Source organism: Athene cunicularia (assembly GCF_003259725.1).
Source record: "Athene cunicularia isolate RWA chromosome 3 unlocalized genomic scaffold, athCun1 chr3_part1, whole genome shotgun sequence".
Taxonomy (NCBI): domain Eukaryota; kingdom Metazoa; phylum Chordata; class Aves; order Strigiformes; family Strigidae; genus Athene; species Athene cunicularia.
In genome coordinates, this window is record NW_020799097.1 from 68,300,166 (window position 1) to 68,316,367 (window position 16,202).

Genomic DNA, 16,202 nt, shown 5'->3' on the forward strand with positions numbered 1-16,202 from the left:
GAACTTACTTTTATAGATGGAGATAAATGCATTATCAAAAATAAAGACAGCTATTTTAACCTATGTTTTACACTACTTTTACACTACAAGAATGCTAAGATTTTACTTTGGGAATGCTAAGACATCCCATTGTCACCACTGTTTTGTTTCCTAAGCAATGGAAATCCACTAAGAAAAACACAGAAAATGCACATATCCCCAGCATTCATGTTAAGATGACAACACACCTCCTTCCCTAAAGTCAGCCCACTTTTATAAACATATACCATCCCTGTAAAATATCTTTTCCTAGACACAGTCCAGTCTGTTTCTGAAAGGCCAGTTCTCCACTTTGCCTCTCTGCCCTCTTCTGCCTGGCCCACCTGACAGCAATACAGCTGAGTTGTATGAAAATCCCTGGTCCATAAGGTCTCTCAGCTGCTACTCAACAGACGGGCACTGGACGGACACATGTGGAGAGATTTCAGTATCCTGGCAATCATGGCTTAACCACAGACTGACAAATGTGTACACACATTTCCCATGAAATCCAAAGCATGTTCTCATGTTATCTAAAACAGAATATGTGTAGGAATTAAAAGAGTCTGAAGTAAGAAATGGTGCTTCTGAAATCAGAAACCTCTAACGGAGCTCTCAAGAGAGCTGGGAAGTTGTGCTATGCTAAGTGTAATTAAGCTGCTAAAAAATAATTACATGTTATTGTCAACAAGACAATAACCAGAGATGAGTTTCAAAGCCTTCTTAATTTCATGACTAAAACATCTGAATCACGCAACATCTGCTAGAGATATACTCCCATTAAACTGTAGTAAAGGTCCATCCTTGGTATCTTTGGCCTTGAAGGGAAACTTCACAAGAAATGCAGTGGTTTCCCGTTCATCCAGCAGTGAAGGAAAACCTTACACAACATGAAATTCCTCTAGAAAACCTGAATTCAACTTCTGAGAACTTCTCATCTTTCTGCAAACCAGTGCTCACACACTTGGCTTCCTGGTCTCATCTCCAAATGTTTGTCAGATGGAAAAGGACAAAAATAATTGAGGCCATTCATTACTTAATTCTGATTCAGAGGAGTTTGTGAAAAGAGTAAACAGGAGCCCATGGTTAGCACGTTCTTTCTTGCCAGAGCACACAGATCCCAGCAGGCCATTTCACTTACTGAATGACAGCATCAACACAGGTCTAACAACTCTGGCTATAGGTCAGAATAGATGTTAAGCAATGAAAAATGATGCAGATGAAAACAATTTTATACACTTAGATACCACTGAGACTTACAATACTTTAAGTGGCTACTACCTTCCTGTCAGAGACTCCTGTTCTCCCTGTGAAATATAATACAAGAGATCAAAGGGATGCTCCCTATCCCCATCTATCTGTGGAGCCAGCATGCCCTTGCCCAACTCAGCAGAGAGGGGCTGCTGTCCAGGCACTCTCCACACACCTCATATCTTCTCATATGGGTTTTCCCAGCATCCTAAGCAAAGAGGACCCAGTGACATTAAGGCATGTGAAAAACCACGCCTGAGGTTTAGAGCAAGAGAAAATTTTCCTTTATTTTTATGTTACATGGTCCTTTAGCACTGCTGTAGACATGGACTTCCTATTTGTGATCTATTTTCAAGCAAATTCTAGAGAATAGTTGGGGAACCAAAGTGCCTTGGTTAATGTCTTACTAATTTCAGTATAATTATATGAAGAAAGATAAAGCATGATCACGTGATGGCAGGACATGTGGAAGAGATCAGGAGAGAAAAAGACATGAACTGTGTATGCAGCAAACCCATATCCTCAGTCTAGGGGACTAAGCACACTGGATATGAGAAGCCTGGCCTGCAATGATCAATCAGTACTCCCGCACTGGGACTAGCTGGGATGCAGTTAGTTTTATTCATAGCAGCCTGTACGGTGCTGTGTTTTGGATTTGTGACCAAAAAAGTGTTGACAGCACACCAATGTTTTTGCTATTGCTGAACAGTGCTGACACAGCATTATGGTTTTCTCCATTTCTCATTCTGCCCTGTCAGCAAGTAGGCTGGGGTGGGCAATAGGCTGGGAGGAGACACAGCCAGGACAGCTGACCCCAATGGACCAAAGAGATATGGACCAAATGGTCCAAAGATGTAGTGAAGTTATGCAGGAAGAATATTAGGGAGCCAAAGTGCAGCTAGAGCTCAACTTGGCCACAACTGTTAAAGATAATAAAAAATGTTTCTATAAATCCGTTAACAGCAAAAGGAGGATTAGGGAAAATCTCCCTCCTTTACTGGATGCAGAGGGAAACATGGTAACTAAGGAAGAGGAAAAGGCTGAGGTGCTCAACGCCTACTTTGCCTCAGTCTTTAGCAGTGGAACTGGCTGTTCCCTGGACACCCAGCCTCAGGAGCTGGGAGATGAGGAGGGGAAGCAGATTGAGGTCAGCACAGTTGAAGAGGAGGTGGTCAGAGACCTGCTGCACCACTTGGATGCACACAAGTCTGTGGGACTGGATGGGTTACATCCACGGGTGCTGAAAGAGCTGGCAGATGTGCTCGCCAAGCCGCTGTCCATGATTTAGTGGGGAGGTCCCACTGGACTGGAGGGTGGCAAATGTGACACCCATCTACAAGAGAGGCAGGAAGGACAATCCAGGAAACTATAGACCTGTCAGTCTGACCTCGGTGCCAGGGAAGGTCATGGAGCAGGTCATCTCGAGTGCCATTAAAAGTCATATAATGGGCAACCAGAGGATCAGTCCTAGTCAGCATGGGTTTATGAAAGGCAGGTTCTGCCTGACAAACCTGATCTCCTTCTGTGACAAGGTGACCCGACTATTGGATGAGGGAGAAGCTGTGGATATTATCTACCTGGATTTTCAAAAAGCATTCCACACAGTTCCCTGTAGGATTCTCACAGAAAAACTGGCTGCCCATGGCCTGAATGAGTGAACACTCTGCTGAGTCAAGCACTGGCTGGATGGACTGCCCCAGAGAGCGGTGGTCAGTGGAGCTAAATTCAGCTGGCGGCTGGTCACAATTGATGTTCCTCAGGGCTCGGTGTTGGGACCAGTCCTGTTCAACATCTTTATTGATGATGTTGACAAGGACATAGAGTGTATCATCAGTAAGTTTGCAGATGACACCAAGTTAAGCGGGAGTGTTGATCTGCATGAAGATAGGGAGGCACTACAGAGAGACTTGGATAGATTGGATCGGTGGGCCAACCTTAACGGGATGAGCTTCAACAAGGCAAGTGCCAGGTCTTGCACTTGGGCCACAACAACGCCATGCATCGCTACAGGCTTGGGGAGGTGTGGCTGGAGAGCTGTGTGGAAGAGAAGGATCTGGGGTGTCTAACTGACAAGCAGCTGAACATGAGCCAGCAGTGTGCCCAGGTGGCCAAGAAAGCCAACGGCATCCCGACTTGTATTTGAAATAGTGTGACCAGCAGAAGTAGGGAGGTGATAGTCCCCCTGTACTCTGCACTGGTGAGGTCACACCTTGAGTATTCTGTCCCAGTTTGGGCACCTCACTACGAGAGAGATATCAAGGTGCTGGAGCAAGTGCAGAGGAAGGCAACGAAGCTGGTGAAGGGCCTGGAGAACAGATCCTATGAGGAGAGATTGAATGAGCTGGGACTGTTCAGTTTGAGGAAGAGAAGGCTGAGGGGAGACCTCATCCCTCTCTGCAACTACCTGAAAGGACATTGTAGAGAGGTTGGTGCTGGTCTCTTCTCACAGGTGATTAGTGACAGAACAAGGGGGAATGGCTTTCAACTCCAACAGGCGAGGCTTAGACTGGACATTAGGAAAAATTTTTTCTCAGAAAGAGTGGTCAGACAGTGGAATAGGCTGCCCAGGGAAGTGGTGGAGTCACCATCCCTGGATTTGTTTAAGGGTCATATGGACATGATGCTGGGGGACATGGCGTAGGGGAGAATTTTGTAGAGTAAGGCTAACGGTTGGACTCGATGATCCCAAGAGTCTTTTCCAACCTGAATGATTATATGGTTCTATGATATCCCACACCATGCAATGTCATGGTCAGCAATAAAAATGGGTGGGTTTTTTGCCAAGGTTGCTATTGCAACATCAGTGACCAAGAAGGCTCGAGAGTTAATCTGAGACCAAGGTGGCCCTCAAAAGCAGTGGTAGCTACCGCTACAGAGAGGCTCACCCTGCACAGCCTCAGAGGCTCACACTTTTGATAGTCATCTTTTATTTAGAACTCACAGTAGAAGCTTCATTTTTGAAGAACAATGTGAGAGAGAAATACTGATACACAAGACCAAATGTGAACTCCTTCCGAGCAGTATATGTTACTTTCTATATCACTAGAGCAGAACTGATGCATTTTTTTTAAAGCACCCTACTTCAGTGATACACTTTTTCAATACACAATGGACAGTAACAAATTTCAGTTAACGAGGTAATTTTAGTTAACTAGGTAACCGTATCTTCCAAACTATAATTATAAATTCTGTTACTACAACAAACAGGCATTAAAATGCTCTCAGTTTAGGACTGTTACTTTTCAGGAACAAAAATCTAAAACTTGGGACAAATCTCACAAGAAAAGGAGTGGAAAGGTTTTTTGAGCACATTAGGTTAAAAAACGTGAACTGAACCCTTCACACATGCCATTAGAAGAAAGCACATATATTAAACATGTAAAAATATTTGAAGGTGAAGTCATTTGTTACAAGAATATACTAGGAGATCTTACAACATAAATATTTATAAAGCACAGATGTTATTTCACATTGCATTACTACATAGATTGTTCCATTAACTGATCCAACAGACCAGCTAATTGCTTGTGCAAGATTGACTATTTGCTATCACCCATTCAAGACAGAAGTGCAAACAGTTGCCGGGGGTGGGAAGCTTTAAGGCATTGCTTTCTAACCAAACATATTAAATAGTTTTTCATTATACTACTGAACATTGGTTCATCAATTAAGTTACAAAAATCTGTAGACATAAATAAACGTTACAGAAGGATAAGTATGACAAAGTTTCTAAGAAAATTGTGTCAAATCAGTGTTTGCTTCAATAGCCTGCACCAAAAGGCATATAAAATAGATCTTGTTGCATAATGAATTTTAACTAAAGTAGTCCTGTATATGATTTTATAACAAGTTTCAAGTAATGAATGTTTCTTGTGAAGTTTCAGATCATAAGGTTATATGAATATACAGCAAATTCTGCTTGACAATACCTCTAAACCTGTTTGTAGAGAAGCACTTCAAAATTCAAAATAGGGAATTAACACAACAGAAGGAATATTAAAGAAGTCAAATTGGGGGGAGGCTGTTTGCCTTTTTTTTTTTTTTTTAAGCCTTGATTGTGGTTTCTCATTATAGCTGTCTGGAAAACCTACTAAAAGTAGTAAATGGCAGTATTAGCAGCTTATTACAGTATCATTAAATTAACTAAAAGAAATACTGGTGTATAAAAGCTAGAAGTCTGGCTAACATGTGTTGATTACACCCGCACTCACTGCCTTAACAGAGAGATGCAAAAATCCTGTAAGTGGCTGCAAAGCTATTTGCCTGAAGCAGAACGAACAATGAGAACAAGTTCAACATCTGCCAGGGTGACCAACTGCTCAAAACCATTTTTCTGGTCAGAGGGGGCTTTGTTTAAGTTGACAGGTTCCTAATGGTCTGAATTATTCAACAATTCTCAAAAGGCTCTTTCTACTCATTAGAGAAGAAAATGCAAACCACCGCAGCCAGGGTTCCCTTGCTCCCCAGGAGCCGATCATGCTAATTGAGGAGAACATCACAATGTGTCCCATTTTAATCACATGAGTTAAGCAGGTTTCTAGTATCCCCACCGTACAATGAAAGACGGAGGGCGGGCTTCTGCAAGGATACATACACCGCAGTGTATGTCTCAACATTTTTTAAAAACCTCACTTCAAACAAAGAGGACATATGTTGCTGATAAGCACTGCACCTACCAAACAAAGTAAACAAGTAGATTATATTAGAGAAATCTTAAAACATGCTGTTTCAAGCCTGAATGCTAAGTGAGCAACAGTATGCATCTCAACATATGGGAAGTTATGGGGAGGGGGAGGCAAAATAGCCTGATATATTCTGATATATCTCATCTGCCATATGATACATGGCAGGTATAAACAAACTAATGTAGCAGCATGAGAGGTTACAGACAAATGACACTCAAAGAGTCATATCATTCAAAGATATTCCCACTTCTAATATCTATAGAAATGAAGGGGAACACTACCAGTAAGGAAGCAGAATAACAGCAGTTTTATTTATGATGGATTATTTCCCAGTCACTTACCTAAACAGGAATCAAACACACTGCAGCAGTTATTATCTCATGTAATCCTAGCCTTTCTGAACAGGGGAAAAAGCGCAACAGTCTTACTACAATCAACAGGACTGTCTTGTTTTCTTCACAGCATCCAGAGACCTCTAAAATTTGGAATCCCTTCAAAGTTGTAACACCTGAACAGAGTTCCTCACGTAAACTTTGTAAAGAATATTAGTGTCGCAATTACAAATGCCTCCAATACCTCAAATTACCAAAACACAGACATGTGTGAGAAGAGATTTACAAACACATTCAAAGGCTATAAGGGAAGACATGCAAATATTTAGTAGATTACCATATGGAACAAAACAACTATAGGGAATTGCCAGTTCGATGGAAGGACAAATGGAAGGAGAAGACTTCAAAATTAATTTTATTACTTCTGTTCCTAAGCAACCGCAGTGTGGATAAGAAATAGCAAAAATAAATTACCTTAATGCATATAATAGGAGTTCGAGAAATTCCTTCCCCATTCCTTAAAAAGATACCACAGAGATAAGCCTTTCAATTAAAATTAACAAAAAGCAAGCCACCAGTTTACATAGAAAAATCTATATTTTGTCATCTGTGTATAAACATTTCCAGAAGCAGAATATTAAATCAGAAAGCTAAATGAAAGGACGTAAAATATTTTGCCAGCATGACATTGTGAATAAATAACTAAAAGCCCAAAAAAGCAAAGAAACAACACGATGCTGGCCCATTCAGCCATAAAATTCATTTCCAATAACGACATTTCAGCATGCAGCTTAGATCATACATAACATTTTCCTGTTTGAGAGCATGCAAGATTGATTATTACGGGCTCAATTGTCCCATACACAGGCAAACAACATGTAAGGAATAATTAAATCAACAAGATTCCCCCACTGAGCCTCCTGAACATGCTTACATTCAGGCAAAGGAGAGGTGGGATCCCTCCCAAGAAACAAAGGTGTAGTATTATGTGAGAAGCCTAAAACCATCTGCACAAAGTCATGTGGCCAGGGATTTCCCCTTCCCCTCGCTGTGTACAGGGCATCCTTTCCCACTTCCAGTCTGAGCCGTGTGGAAGGCAGAAGAGTTGGGCTTAATTCCCAGTTTAGAGACAAAAGGGAATCAGGGACCAGGGGTTTCTGAGATCCTCTTTGCCCATACTCACTGCCTTCAAAGTTAAGCCACTTAAGGATGTAATCCTTAATACCCCAATGTGCAGATGTTCATAACGTCTGGGTCACTATGAAATTCTGCACCCCCTGGTCCCAGCCCAGCCCCACTTGCACCCCCTCCAGCATCCAGCATGCTGTACTCCTCCCAGAGCAGAGCCAGCCAGGCATGGTCACCCTCCTGCCATCCATCTCACAGGCACAGGGCTCTTCCCTGCAACCATGAATACTGCAGAAAAGACACAAGCCTTTCCCTACATGTATCCCAGTTTCAAGTGAATTAACAAGCGGAGCATTGGCATTTTTGTTTCCTATTTTGTCTTAACTAATTTGAGTTCCTTTCTCCTTGCCTGAGGTAGAAAACTCAGATCAGGGAAGAAAAATGTTCTTGACCTCAACAGGATATCTTGTTAGGGTATGGCAGCCTCAATGTCTCTTTCCTCCTTCCTGGCATCTGAGAAGGGGGTTACAATTAACGTTCTTGTTGGTTCACTTTTTCCGTGAGGCCCAGAGGAGAATTCTATAGCATTTCTCCATATATAATGAAACTTTAACTCTATTTGCAGTAAAGGCAATTCACAAAGCAATGTTTGGATGCTCTTTGACTTCGGTATCCCTAAGCAATTTGCAGAAGCAGATCTGTTTTTCCCAAGTGCTCTATGCTTTCTAAACTATGCTCAAGCCTGTGTGAACAGTCTACTCTGAAGCAGCAATTTCTGAGTCCTGCCTGCTCACTCCCACCTTATCAAGCTGCCTTTCAGCTTCCTGAAATATTATTGCTGACATAATGGCATTACTAAGATAGAGCCCAATCCAAGCCAACCACAGATAAAAGAAAGGCTCCCACTGACTTCTGTGGGCTTTGGATCAGGCTGAAAGCAGTGAAAGTACCCAGAGGATGAAGTCACACCGATCTGCTTTTCATTTCAGTATGATTCTTAAAAACATGCTTAACTTTAGGTATTGTATTCTTGACTTTATGCTGGGCTGGTGAGGTACACTGAGCCAACATAGTAAAACATATCCCTTGTCTCAGCTGAAATTGACATTATTACATCCTTATTTTTCCACAAATTTGAGATAAAGTAACAAAAAAAAAAACCAAAATCAAGAAAAGGGTACCTTTACATAAAGCAAATTATCATTTCGCTGAACTGTGCTAAATACAGAAAAGAAACACTCTGCTCACCCAACACACTCACTACATACTGAGTTTATCAATGCTGGCATTAGTTTTGCAATGTATGAGACAGTCTGCAACCTCTTCTTGCAGGCTGTATTTGTGAAATGCAAGATGACCTCAGGGCCATCCCCAGGAAATTCTTAACTCCTCCCTATTCATCAAAAATATTAGGCATCCACTACCTTCCAGGTCCAATCAAACTTTGTTAAATATCCCCCACTGACATATAAATTGGTCAACCTTCCAATGCAAGATTCATGTCTGGACCTAATGTCTGGATCTCAAGGATTTACTTGTTTCTGGAACAAATAAAATGCAGAGTCTAGTTTGAATTTCAGCTCTATTTTTTTAAAAGTGGTTCCAGTGTAATCTTTCAATTTGGACAAACAGCAACTTTTAGTAATTAGATGTACTTGAAACTTTTCAAAAATCATGTATTTAATAAAATGCTTTTCTTGAAATGTGAAATTTTGGAAAAAACAAAGACCATGTAATAATCTGCAATATGTTCTGGTGACTTACCATTTTTCAACACAAACTACTAAGGTTAGTAACTATGAAACTGATAAATGAACACATAAACACACAGGAACACATGCAGAGCACCTCATTCTCAGTGCGGAGGACTCTATTTGCAAGGTTAAGATAAACTGTAAGTGCTCAAGATCCCTGACAGGCAGCAAGTCCTCTCTAATGGGGACACCTGTTAGGACCACCAGCTTCTAAAGAACTGGGTGAAAGTACACCAATAAAGTACACCAATAGTGCAGGAAGAGTACATTGTTTTTAATAAAGCAGATTAATTCTAGTTATATAGTTTGTAGCTGTTACAGAAACCAAGCTAACACTTCAACATGAACCAGAGTGAAAACTCAACAGTGACCCTTGCAGCGATGGCAAACATTTTTGAGTTTGTTCCTTGTTACTTTGTCAAGGTATACAGACATAAATGATTTAAACTATGAGCAATTCTGTTACTAGTAAACGAGAATGGTCAGCTAACCAAGAGTCATGCCTTTACAGTTTCCTGATGTTCAGAGGGAACCTCCTGTATTTCAGTTTGGGCCCACTGCCTCTGGTTCTGTCACTGGGCACCACTGAAAAGAGCCTGGCTCCGTCCTTTTGGCACCTTCCCTTCAAGTATCTACACATACTGATCAGATCCCCTTGAGTCTTCTCCAGGTTGAACAACCCCAGCTCTCAGCCCTTCCTCATAGGAGAGGTGCTCCAGTCCATCATCCTTGTGGCCCTTCATTGGACTCTCTCTGGTACATCTATCTCTCTTTTGTACTGGGGAGCTCAAAAGCGGGCACAGTACTCCAGGTGTAGCCTCATCAGTTTAGGGAAAGAAAAACAGGAGGACTGCTTGTTTGGTGTTTTTCGGGTGTTGGGTTTTGGGGTTTTTTTTTGCTACTGTTGCTTAAGAAAATTGTTACTGCAGCAGAGGCAGGATTCAGAAGTATTGACAGAAACATTCAAGAGAAGGAAGAGGACCAGAAATTTGTCAGAGCTCCACACCTATGGCTGCCAGAGTTTCTGGGATGTTTAGACAAGAACAGAAACAGAAACTCATCTTCACACTTTCTGACAGAAGGAGTTGAGAAGCCAAATGCCTATCACCAATTGCTAGCCACAGTCTAATGGGAAAATGCAGATGTCGGCCAGCCCCTTGGCAGGAGTCTGACTAGAGCTTTCTGGCCAACAGCTGTGCTGCCAAGCTCCACGTGAGGCCAAAGCTCCTCTGCCTTGGCATGGACAGAAGCCCAGCATCATTATAAACCAAAGCTAGTAAACATAGGTCACTGGCTCACAGGTATTTGGTGCCCTTTTGCATGTCTGCTTTCTACAAGTTTCTGTGGTAGATACCTGGTCATTACAGATGGTGAAAGAAAGTAGTTGCTCTATCTGCATGTAGCACATTATCTAGCAATAACAGGCAAAATGTCTTTTTTTCCTTGACTCTTAAACACAAGAAGTTACAAATAAACACAAATGGATTCATATGCATTTCCTAAAGACATGATTACAAGTCAAACTTCATTCCTCTGAAGAACATCCAGCTCCCTTCAGAGTACTCTCTACAGAAGACTGTCTCTTATTCTGCAAGTGCAGGCTGGACATCAAATTTGACCCATCACAGTATGTAGCACTTTAGTCCGGCTTTGTACCAAGCATAAATTAATACACAAGACAGAACGTTCTTGAGAGATGTTCCCTGTTTAAATCATTTTATGTTCAAGAACAGAGTGGAAAGAGCAGATCTGGTCTTGCCTTCTGTCATTTCTTCTTATTGGTTGAGAAAATAAGAAACAGTTACAATCAAGCCTGTCTCAAGTATGGTCAGCAGGGAGAGTAGTCTTTTCAAAATACTGGAAGATGGGTTAAATAAATACCCAAGTTCAGAGCACAGAGGATGGCATTTCTGGCAAATGTACAACATGGACTAAGAAAACCATACCGTGTTGTTAATCTGGGAAACAGAATTTCTGGTGACCCCAAAAGTACCATTTACCAACCACGAAACACAATTTCCCTGGAGAAAAGCGTTGTGTGGCTCTTCTGCCATACACAAATTTATGTTTAGAACTATCAATTTCTCCTTTCTTTCTGTATTATTGCATTTCTCATACTACACCAAGCTTTATGTAGGTACTCCTAGGAAGCCCATAAACAGCAACCTCCTTCCTGTGCTCAGCTCTTACCACTCAACCATTGTACTGCTTTTTCCTTTCTCCTCCCTGGGGACTAGAAACACCAGTTCCTTTCACTTTCCCTTATAACACATGTCTTGCTCAGTATTATTTTTTCTGCTTTCTATTGTTATTTTGCACTCTATGAGATGATGTAGCGATTTAGGATCCAAATGAGGTGGCAGATGAAACCAACTTCATCCCACAGGCTCCAGGTTGATAGCAGAACTAAGGGCTAAGATAGCAAAACGATAAACCCCTTCTCAGCAAAACTAAGCGCAAAATCTCGTGGATTCATGTCTGGCTGACTAAACCATGAACCCACATTTAAGATTTTTCTTTTAAATGGATATTAATTTTTTTCTTTAAAATAAATTTTTTTTAAAAAGACACTTTTGTGGTATTTTAAAGCAATTTGGTTGGTAACACCCTACAGGTCCACCTGCGTGACAGATGAAGACAACCATAATGATGCCTGACCAGCACCTTTAAGTCAGGAATAATTCCAATCAAATCACTATAATTATTCTGAAGCAAAGAAAGAAATGCTGGAGAAAAGGACAGCCAGGCTGTTTCACTATGTTGAATTAATCTATTTCATACAGTTTCATCTGTTTTCTGCTTCCTCTGTACTATTAGCTTGAAGGCTGAACCTGTAAGCGCGCTGGAACATAGGGGTACTAAGAAACCTGCATTTCAAGAGCATGTAGAAGATTTGTGGGACTTGTCAGTTAGGGAAGGGGGGGGGATCTATTTCTGTCTAAAAAAATGGTCACGCCAGATTTTTCTGAACACAATGAAGGCTATGTGAAATGATGGACTTTAAGGTCTCTTTTTCGCTAGAGTATTCAGTTTTCAAGCTGTCTCTGTCCCTTTAGAAAACACAGTGTAAAGCTGACAAATGGGAAAACAAAACCAAAACATTTCACTTACAGAGTATTAATCCATTGGGAACTTCATGAACTGAACAAATTGAAATTATGGAAACTCCCCCCTTGCCCCAAAAAAACCCACAGCAGATGACAAAAGTATCAAAACTGTCTCATTTTCCCACTAAAAATGCCTGAAACCAGATGGGGTTCCCCAAAGACATATGGTCTGGGCTCCTATTTACATTAAAGTAAAATTCAGATCTGATCATTTTAATCCACCATAGCTAATCCTATTTGCCTAACCGAGAGTTAAAATAGCTAGCACAGCTCTCCTTCCTCTGCTGGTTCGATGGGTGGCATCTACTCTGCTTTTCCCTGCTTTAAGCATTCAAGATAAGTAGTTCTTAAGAGCCGCAAGTCATTACTCTATAAAATAAATAACATATATATTCTTCCTTCTTCAGCTTTTGGAAAGAAAGTTCTCTGTTTTCCTTTCTCTTCTGAAGCTATACCTTAAGATAATGCATCCCTGGATTGTTTGGCAATTGTGTGGGGTTTTTTTTTTTCAAAAGCCACATCTGTGGAAGTTTTAGTTACATCACCGGCAGACAGAAGAGGAAACCTGCACCTCTAGTAACACAGGTCATTAATCAGTCCATAAAACTGTTGTCAAGACCTGGACTAAGTTCACAGACTGCTCAGTGTTCATAAAGTATTCACCTAACATCTGTAGATTGTGTGGGGTAGTCTAGAGCACTTAAGACAATTGATTTTGCCAAGATTAGGTAAAAAAAAACAAAAAAAACAAACAAACAAAAAAAAAACACCCCACCACTGGTGTTCAGATTATGTATCTTAGTGTGACTCCTTTTAACTTACTTCAAAAAAATATCTTCCATCTGACAAATTTTAATCTTTTTCCTCAACTCTATCCTAAATACTCATCGCTGTCATACTTGCTCCTTTTCTTCCACAATATATCCCTCTTCGGCCAAAATCACATGCATTCCAGGTATCACTTAGTTGTCTCCATACATATAATCATTTGCTCTTTTGATAAGCAGCTGGAGGCCAGGACATCTCCAGTGCCTATGGACAGGGGTACAGGAACATTAGGGGTATTTATAGCTTCTCTCTCCATCAGCAGCAGACCACCTGGCTGGTGTGGAAGGGACTGGGAAGGAGGGCAGCAGAGTTGCTTTTCCATGGGTCTTTTAAAGTATCTTTTGTTAGTTCAGTTAAGTAACTGCTTATTTTGATAAACTTTTTCCATTCTCTGCTTGTAGCCACCATATTTAAGATGTTCTGGTCAACAAACTAAGTTAAATACATTGTTTATCTATTTTAAATATAATTTAAATTTCAAAAAAATACAACTTGACAAAATTAACAGATTAACCAGCCATGAAAATGTCATGCATAATTGTACACATTGAAGTGCCAAATTAAGAACTGGCTAAAATTAGGTACAATCATACAAATGTTTAAATAAGAATGATTCAGTATAATGTGACTTAGCAATATGCAAAAAACTAAGTATGATGACAAATTCACAGTTCCAGAACAAAATTTTTCATGGCAAATAATCAAGGAGAACTGATACAGCTCTAGGAAGACAACTAGTACCCAGTACAAAATCAATTTAAGACACTCACTACTACTACACATAGGTGATCCTCAGCACAGCAGCACAATTCACTCCAAACCCTCCCATGCTGATGAAGCCCTGTTTCCACAGGCGTATGGGATTTGAACATGGCAAAAGCCTGCCATCAGAGACATTAGATGCTGGTCTGTTTTTTTCCTACCCCAAATTAGTTCACATTTAAAACTCTGGTTTACCACCAGGGAGGCAAGCGGGTTGGTTCGCTTTGACCTCCCTTCCCACTTCCCTCCCCAGGCCACACATGAAGGTAACGTGATTGCATAATAAGAATCAGACAAAATGCCATTTACTGCTTCATGTTCATACAATAGCTGCACTCGTTCAGAGGCCTCTTCACACAGGCACTGCATGAGCAGGCAACACAAACCCCTCCTTTTCCAAGACTGTTCCCCTCAGATGGCAGTTAGATGCAATAGCACTTAACTTTGAGGCATCTTCTATCCACCTGACAAGACGACTAACACTTATTGTTGTTATTTTTCCAGAACAGAATAAACTCAATTTTCAAAAGAGGAAGAAAGGTCATGCACAACTCCCAAGGGCAGGGTACAGTCTCTTTATACCCATTCATACAGCCAGGGAAGTGATGGATTTGTGGTGCTGCTACTTGCAATTTAACTGGGCATGAGTCACTTTCTAGATGAAAACAAATACTTTCAGTGTGCAGCTAACCACTCAACTACAGATGAGGTGCCTCAGCAGCAGAGAAAAGAACATTAAAGGGCTCCATCTTGATACCCTAGGCACCACTTCCACTTACGGTGAAGCATGTACACCAGCATTTACATGACAGTGATCCCACTGGAGTCTAAGGAAATAAAAATATTATTATTCCAAGTAAAAATCAACCAAAATTGCTGGACGTAATAGTTGCCCTTCATCCATGTACAGCTTTTGGAGCAAAGCATGTGAGCTGCAAGGACTGAAAATAGAGATTGTAAGCAAGGCCACTCAGCAGCCAGGCTCTGCATTTCCTGGGAAGACGAGCACATCTAGCCCAAAACATCAAACCAGCAGATGGAAGAGGCTGAAGAAATTCAAGGTCATCAAGGGAAACGCTTTTGTCCTGGCTCTGAGATAAATCAAGACAGTGCTGTCTCAGTAAAGCGCCAGTTGAAAAGAGGACTGGAACGTTAAGGAAAAGCAGAAGATCAATCCTAATGCCTCCTGCTGCTGGATTCCAGCTGCTTGCTGAAGGGGGGACTTTATATATTCACCGTAAAGGAACAATGCTTCCTCAAAGAAATGCTTAATTCTTTAGGTCACTCTGCTTCCTAATGTAAACAACCCCAATAGCAAACCAGCACCAAAAGGCATGCCAGTATTTTACACAGGAAATGTTACAGAGATGAACTGCTGACTTTCATTTTAAAAAAATAGCTTAAGGACTGTTATCTGTTTGCTGGTCTGGCCTCTTGGGTCCTTGAAGCCACTAGCTTATGTCCAAAGAAAAGTCTTTTAAGGACACTTTAAAATATATTGGCACATACTTCATGACGGAAAGTTATTCTTTTGCTCTTCATTCCTCCGACAGACAATCCCAGGAAGCTGCAACTCTTGAGATCTCTTGATCAGCTTCTCCTGTAATCACAGTCAAGCAGCAAGGTCAAAAAGGAAACAGTAGTTACAAAACAATTTTTAACACTACTTTTAATTTTTGACTTTTATTTTTTGTTTTTAAGAATTACATTGTATGGAAGACTAGAAAAAACATGCACAGTTTCTCTCAAAAGGGAAGCATTTATCCACTTAGTTTTCAACGTCCGTTCTTTTTTGCTTTAATGCTTTTTTCCTTCCAGAGAGCAAGAAGAGAGCAAAAAAAGAGAAAAGAAATGTAAGTGATGTATTGTGATCCCACCCAGCTTCCTGTCCTGGTTTGCATCAACAGTGTCATGAAATGAAGAATGACATAACATGCAATAGTTCCCCCAGCTTTGAAAAACATATGTTAGGGTGGCGCATACACTCCAGAATACTGCAGCCAGAGTACAACAACTGGATCACTCAGGTTTCCATTTGTGAAAAAACGTCAGAAAAGCATTTTAAGCACAAGTTTAACTTCTAACACATCTTTATCCTACCAAGGTCCTGTATACTAAACTAGTTCTTAAGGCTTAACTGATGCTTACTCTCTTTAAAAAACACTTTTTTTTTTTTTTTAATGAATTTACTTTAACATTCCTAAAGGTAAAATACCAGCTAAACCGAAATTAGCATGAGGTCGCTTACCACAGAGCCAGGATTTTACTTCCAGCTATGAATTTTCTTCAGATTAGCTTGGGACAAACTGTGTCCCCACAGTCATGACAGTATTAGAT

The 16,202-nt window shown here is 40.8% G+C and overlaps 1 protein-coding gene across 1 annotated transcript in view; it reads right to left on the bottom strand.

Moving 5' to 3' along the window:
* Positions 1–15,464, bottom strand: part of TIAM2 (T cell lymphoma invasion and metastasis 2) — a 117,272-nt gene extending 101,808 nt beyond the window's left edge. Inside the window, exon 1 of the mRNA XM_026845623.1 lies at positions 15,375–15,464. The gene's annotated coding sequence lies outside the window, so the exon portion shown is untranslated. The remainder of the gene's footprint in view (positions 1–15,374) is intronic.
* Positions 15,465–16,202: the final 738 nt, after the last annotated feature.